Source organism: Talpa europaea (assembly GCF_964194135.1).
Source record: "Talpa europaea genome assembly, chromosome: 5".
Taxonomy (NCBI): Eukaryota; Metazoa; Chordata; class Mammalia; order Eulipotyphla; family Talpidae; genus Talpa; species Talpa europaea.
This window is the reverse complement of record NC_140071.1, coordinates 104302637-104310601: the sequence shown is the minus strand read 5'-3', so window position 1 is coordinate 104310601 and position 7965 is coordinate 104302637.

Sequence of the window (7965 nt, the reverse complement as noted above, 5' to 3'; positions counted from 1 at the left end):
CTCAAGGTGGACAAAGGGAGAGTCCAGTTCCCCCACAGCAGGAAGACAGCAGAGACATACCAATGATCTCAACACTGGAGAAAAATGTCCAGGCAGCTGCTTGTTGAGACAGGGGCAGCCCCTACCAGCCAGCCACAGTGGGTTGCACACCTTCTTGATGACACTTTTTTAAAATATCCCCAACTCTGTCCCAAGTTTCAATATCCAGAAACCCCTCGTCTGAAACCAAGGACAGGTTTCCAGAACCCAAGAAAGTAATTTTACCAAGTAGTAACTGAAGCTCATTTCAGGTTTGAGCAGGTATTTGAAAGGTGAGACATAATGTGCAGAATGAGACAAGGGGAGGTTGTTACCCATGTTTCTAAGAGGGAAAGGACACACTCAACTGAAAATTTCACAGGCTCGGGGTCTGTGGGCCTTTTACCAGACTGATTTGAAAGAAAATTAGATAGGAAAGATTTTACTGAAAATGTCACATACTCCAGGTCTGTAGTCCTTTTACCAGGCTATTTAAACATTTCACTTCGTCCCATTGTTACCCTGTGAGTTCCGAAGTTTTCCCAGATCTGAGGAATCAGCAATAGAGCCTTTTCCCACATGTTTACCCCCACGTGGGCAGATCTTATCCTCCCTCAGTTCCCTGTTCAGGTGCCACTTGCCAGAGATCAGCCCCAGTGAGCAGGGTTGAGGCAAGGAATCCAAAAGAAGCAAGAAGTAAAGAGCTGACAGACACAAAATAGAGTGTAAGAGAAGCAGGACCCTGGCTATGCACATGCAAAATTCCTGAGTGCCAGGTGCAACACATTTTTATTGAGACAAGCCAGCCCCCACTCTCTTTTAGGTTAGTTACAAGACAATGATCTATTCTCTTGGTTTTCTGCATTAATCTGGCACAAATTCACCCTTAAGGGCTCTTTGTAATCAGGTTGTTTGGTTCCCAGTCCTGTTTCTCAATCAAACTTAGCTTTGCTGTTCCAAGGAAGAACATCACGTTCTCAGCACGGGCCAGCCCATATTGACCAGTCTTCCAGACATGACCTTGAGACTTTCCTTGCTTCAGTACCTCATGTCTTTGGGGTCTCCAACAAGTTTTAACAAATATTCTATTTCTTTAATCAGTGTTAGGTATTTCAACTTTTCATTTTATTTTGATGTCATTTTGTATAAATTGTGTTTCTAATTTTTTTCATTATCTGGAATTTGTTGTACACTGTTATGACATGTTTTAATGACTGATAACTCAGTTGTTGTTGTTTTATTCCTTAAGTACAGACTTGCTTTCTTTCTTTCTTGATCCAAATTGTTAGGATTTTTGTCAACTCGGAATTCCACGGTAGAGGACTTCATAGATGCCATTGCCACCAAGCATGAGTGATAAAAAACTTTGGTTGTGGGTGATGTAAGCAAAAGATCAATGAAAACAATACATTGTGAGCTCCACAGTCAGGAAAAGAAATTTGTAGTATAAATAATAAGGAAAGTGATTTTTTTTCTTCAGGACTACTTTGTTCATGAGATCATATAAATATTTGTAGATTTCCAAAAGAAAGTTTTCTGGGAAAATGAGAGGTGATTTTTTTTTTCCAGAGGTGATTTTAGAATGAAGTTGTTCTTTGTCCTGGAAAGCAGAAAAGTGTGGGAGTGAATCTGGATTTAAATAACATCAATTTCAAAATCATGTAAGTAAAGGAACATCATCTCTGAAATAAGAATTAATTCACTCTGGAACACACACACACACACATACACACACACAAACACCCCTTGGGGTGCTTGGAAATAAAGGACAAATGATGGACGTATCAAGCACAAAGTGTTTCACAGCCTATCAGACGAGATTATTTTTAGGTTCTGTGAATTACTGAGTTCATAGAAAAGTAGTGGTATTGACTTCTAGTATCTTAAGTATCAGCACTATAAAAGCAGTGAGAAATACAGATCTGTGTTAGGGGCAGATGAAAATAAGAAGACCAATGAAGAAGCTATTGAGAATTATGGATGTTAGATAATTAACTCCTTGTTTTTGTTGGCAGCCTGCCACTCTAAGGGGAACCAGAGTCTTCTGAGAGCCCCATTTACTCTGTACATGGAGTTACAAGAGTTTAGAAGTTCTGCAAACAGAACTTACCAGAATTGACGCAACTTCTCTGAGGATGTGCTGACTGTGTACATGATCCATACTAACTAGAAAAATTTGTTCCAGCAGTAACTTTTCAATTTGTATAAGTATAAGCACATTTGCATGCTATTTCCTTGTCCCTTTGTTCATATCTTTAATAAAAGCTTGGGCTGGGAGAGTGAGAAGCAGAGTTACTCTCCAGGGCACTCTCCCCAGCCTGTCCCTGCCGCAATTTCATTTTGACTCAAAGTCTTCATTCATAGATGAGAACTTTTCATCTGCTGTCAGTGGCAGTTTTTGATATTTTCAAAGAAAATGTCTCACTACATTGTTGTTCCACTACTTTCCCTCTGACTTCTATTATTTAGTATGTTGTTATTTATTTGGTATAATCTTACCAAGAACATCATTCTGTGGACTCTAATAAAGGAGTTGAGAGTTGGATCTTAACGTATTACATTTTTTTCCTATTGAATCTCTACACACCAACATGAAAATGTTCCACTCTACAAGTGAGAATCCATGAAAGTGAGTTGCCAAAGTTAATAAGGCACTCTCACCTCTGCAGCCTTTCTAGGTCGTTCCTCGTAGGCAATAAAGATTCATTTCTATTTTATGCATATAAAGTCAGCTAATATTTTTTTCTAGGTCAGTATTTTTCTATGCTCTTTTAAGTATGTGATGAATAGAGCATTCTAAATGGCTATCTTCTCATTTTTCAGTCCCAAGGCATTATGTTTATATTTATTTGAAAAATTTTGTGACATATTAATTTAATTCTGTGGCTGTTTAAACATACTTTATTTTCTTCACTAACTGATGATCTTCATCTTTCAGGAGGAGCCATGAGACATAGTCCCTGTTCAACCTATTTTGCTGCTCCTTAAACTTCTGAAAATGCCCCAAAGCCAATGCTATTAGTAGGTGAATACATTGTTTTCTGCAGATCATAGAGAACTTATACATTAAACATGGATTGGTCTACAAAAATGACGAGTGATGTAAAATCTATCTATCTATCTATATATATATATATAAAATAATTAATAAAAAACAAAGATGGGGCCTCCCTGGTGGTGCAGAGGTTAAAGACTCAGTGCTATTAAGCTATCTCCAGCCACTATGGCACAAGTTTGATCCTCTGCCAGGGAGCTAACCCTCATGGCTCAGCAAACCTCTCCTTTCTTGCCCGCTGCTCTCCACAGCAGCGTATTTCAGTAGATCTGCCTGTTTTGCTCCCTACTCTATCTCTGGTGAATCCTCTCATCCTCTGCATCTCTGGCCTATACCCCAGTTCCTATATGTATGAGTGAATAAAATAAATCTTTTCAAAAATTAAACATGGATTTGTCTCCATTTGCACTCAGTTTGCCTGCAGATAATAATTTACCTATGGAAAGCTGAATGTCCTCTTGGGTATGGTGAAAGTCAAGCAGAGAAGTCTGAGTGATCACTAATGATGCAAATTTCATCATGAATTAAAAAATCTCCTGTTCTGGGCCTCCCTTGTGGTGCAGGTGGTTGAGTGTCGCACTGTGAATCTGTCCACAGCCTCTGCAGCGTGGATTCGATCCAGCAGGCCAATGAGAATCCCACATGGGGAAGCAGATCTCTCCTGTCTCGCCTGCTGCTCCCCTCAGCAGTGTATTTCTTCAGTCTGCCTGTTCTGTTCACCACTCTGTCTCTGGTAAATCCTCTCACCCTCCCGAGCATCTGGCTGATACCCCAGTTCTTGTATAAAAATATATAAATCTTAAAAAAAAACCTTCTGTTCCATAGTTCAAAGACTTTTTCTTCCTTGCATTGTTTACAAAAGAAAGGTTATTGCAGGAAAAATGAGGTCCTTCACCTCCAACTTACTGTGATTTATCATTTTTTGCCCTAGTGCATTTGATACATTTTCATCAGTATTAATATTTGTAATTTAATGTAAAGGAAGAATGCTTGACAGATGTCAGACAGAATGGAAATAGGAGAAAGTATCCAATGATTCAGTCCAATCAGAGTTTCCAATATTAGGGCTTCCCTGGTGGCACAAGGTTAAGATGCAACCTATGAAGCAATCCACAGCCACTGCAGCATGAGTTCGATTCCCGGCGTGCCAGGGAACAACAGACATGGCACAGCAGACCTCTCCTGACTCATCCGCTGCTCCCCTCACCAATGTACTTCAGTCAATCTGCCTGTTCTGTTCTCCACTTTGTCTCTGGTGAATCCTCTCACTCCCCACACCTCTGGCCTGTACCCCAGCTCTTGTATACATAAATAAATAAATCTTTAAAAAAATTTTTAAAAGTTTCCAATATCTAAATGTATGTATCTTTGGTATTCAGAAAAGTTTTAAATATTGGTAACATTAAAGGTAAATATTATTAAGCATATGGGATAGGGGAATAAGAAAGCTTCACTTACAAAAAAAAGCTGAAAATGCTCCAATTTATAAATTAATAACTAGGCAATGTTAGTTGTCTAACCATAGAATATGTTAGTTTCTAACCATGGAATAAATAAACAATACAGCAATGAGTGTCTGTTACAGGAATATGTAAAAATTCTGAAATGCCAGACTGGAAAATTGGCAGGGAAATCTACTTATGCCAAGCTCTTAAACTTATGTTCACATATTTATCTAAGATGTTCTCTCAGTTTCTCTGTGACTTTGCATTATTTTTTTTTACTCTGTCAGACCTTCCCCATTCACCATCCAGCTTTTTACTTTGCTATTTGACCTCTTGCTTTCCTGTGCATTGTTGTGCACGCCCTTGGTATGCCATCTAATCTAAGAGCAATTTTTCATAATCTAGGATTAATTATTAGCAGCTTTATCTTAGACATTTTGGTCTTTGGATTACTTACTTAGTGTTTTATTCTTTATGAACCTACCCACCCTCCCACTCACCATCCAGCGATCTATTTGTTTGCCATTTGATGTCCTTCCTGTTTTCCCTTCATGTCAACTTGTATGATTTCTCAATATCTCATTTAAATTTTATTTTTATGACCTTTGATTCTTGGTTAATTTTTAGCAGATTTCTCCTTTCTTTTTTTTTACATTTCAATAATATCTTTATTTATTCTTTTTTTAATTTTAATTTTATATTCCCCATACAATTGCAATCCCCTCATTTTGAACCCTGGCCATCCACCCCATAGTGTGTCTCTGGTTCATAGTTGTTTGCTGAATTTGATTTTTTTCTTTCTTATACTTATTTTTTTTCCTGTTCCCTTATTTATGTTTTCTAGATTGCTATTATGAGTGAGACCATCCAGTATTTTTCTTTTTCTTTCTGGCTTATTTTGCTGAGCATGATCCCTTCCAACTCCGTCCATGTTGCTTTTAGCAGATTTCTTTTTTTTTTTTTTTAGAGGAAATTTATTATTGCACATACTACATAAAAATACTGCGTATGAACATGGAATTCTTTTTGATAAGTTATTTTCTTTAATATAATTTTGTTTTATTTTTATATTCCCCATACAATTGCGACCCCCTTATTTTGACCCCAATCCCTCCCCTGCCCACCCTCCACCCCCCATAGAGTGTCTCTGGTTCATAGTTGTTTGTTGATTTTGATTTTCACTCTTATAGTTATTCTTTTTCATGGTCCCTTATTTAAGTTTTCTAGATTCCTGCTACAAGTGAGACCATCCAGTATTTTTCTTATTCTTTCTGGCTTATTTTGCTGAGCATGATCCCTTCCAGTGCCATCCATGTTGCTGAAAATTACATGTGTTTATCTTTTTTGAATGCTGAGTAATAATCCACGGTGTATATGTAGCACATCTTCTTGATACAGTCATCTATTTTGGGGCATTTGGGCTGTTTCCAAAGCTTAGCTATTGTAAATAGTGCTACTATAAACATAGGGGTGCAGGTGCTCTTTGGAATTGATGTTTCTGTGTCCTTTGGGTAAATACCTAGGAGTGGAATTGCTGGATCATATGGAAGCTCTATGTTTTGTAGGTCCAGAAATCTCCACACAGCTCTCCATAGTGGTTAGACCAGTTTTCTCTCCCACCAAAAGTGTAGGAGAGTTCCTTTTTCTCCACAATCTTGCCAACATTTGTTGTTGCTAGTTTTTTTAATATGTGCCATTCTCGCTGGTGTAAAATGGTATCTCATGGTAGTTTTGATTTGCATTTCCCTGATTACAAGTAATGTTGAACATTTTTTCATATGCCTGTTGGCCATTTGCATTTCAGAGAAGTTACTTTTTAGCACATCTGCCCATTTTTGACTGGATTATTTTCTTTGTTTTTGTTGAGTCTCATCAGCTCTTTGTAGATTTTTGTGATCAGTCCTTTATCATTAGTGTTGTGTGCAAAAATGTTCTCCCAGTTGGTGGGGTTTCTCTTTGTTTTTGTTATTGTTTCTTTTGCTGTGCAGAAGCTCTTTAATTTGATGTAGTCCCAGGTGTTTATCTTTGCCTTCACTATCACTGCTTTGGGTGATGTGTCTGTAAAGATGTCTTTGAGGTGCATATCATGTAGTGTTTCGCCTATATTTCCTTCTATGTATTTTATGGTTTCAGGTCTTCTGTCTAGTTCTTTAATCCATTTTGAGTTGGTTTTTGTGCATGGTGTTAGGTAGTAGTCAAGCTTCATTCTTTTGCATGTAGCAACCCAGTTTTCCCAGCACCATTTATTGAACAAACTTTCTTTACTCCAATGCATACTCCTTGCTCCTTTGTCAAAGATTAGTTGACCATAAATCTGTGGGTTTATTTCTGGATTTTCTATTCGATTCCATTGGCCTGTGTGTCTGTTGTTGTTCCAATACCATGAAGTTTTGATGATTATGGCTTTGTAGTACAGTTTGAAGTCTGGGAAAGTGATGCCTCCATTCCCTTCTTTTTTTTTTGCAGGAGAGCTTTGGCTATTCGGGGTTTTTGGTGATTCCATACGAATTTCATCAATAATTGTTCTATTTCTTTGAAGAATGACATTGTTTCTGCATAGGAAGGCTACTGACTTTTGCGTGTTGATATTGTATCCTGCCACTTTACGGAACTGATTGATTAGTGGAATTAGTTTTACTGTGGAGTTTTCGGGGTTCTCTATGTATATTATCATATCATCTGCAAATAGTGATAGTTTGACTTCCTCTTTTCCTGTTTGGATTCCTTGTATGTCTTACTCATGTCTTATTGCTCTGGCTAGGACTTCCAGTATTATATTGAAAAGCATGGTGAGAGTGAACATTCTTCTCTTGTTCCAGATCTTAATGGGAATGCTTTTAGCTTTTTGCCATTGAGAATGATACTGGCTTGAAGTATTGTCCCCTTGATCATAACGTAGTGACCGTTGGAGTCTCTTTTTACATTTTTGAGTTTGAAATCTCTCTTATCTGATATAATTATAGCTGTTCCTGCTTTCTTTTTTGGTCCACTTGCTTGTAGGATTGTTTTCCATCCTTTAACTTTGAGTCTATTTTTATCTTTTGTAGCTAGATGTACTTCCTGGAGACAGCAACAGGTTAGGTTTTGTTTCTTAATCCAGCCTGTGACTCTGTGTCTTTTAATTGAAGAGTTTAGTCCATTTACATTTAGAGTTAATATTGATATGTTAGCATCTGCATTTGCCATTGTGTTTGTCTTTCCTTTGATTTTATTTATTTGTTCTTTTAATAACTTTTTTTTTTTTGGCCTTCTTTCATTGTTATTCGTCCCTCTGAGGTTCTGGCTTTAGGACTCCTTGTAGTGTTTTTGGAGTGGGGGTTTAGTCGTAATGAAATTCCAGAGTTTCTGTTTGTCTGGGAAGGTCCTTATTCTTTCTTCATAGAGGAAGGAGAGCCTGCAGGACAGAGTATTCTTGGTTGGCATCTGTTTTCTTGGAGTCTGTTGATT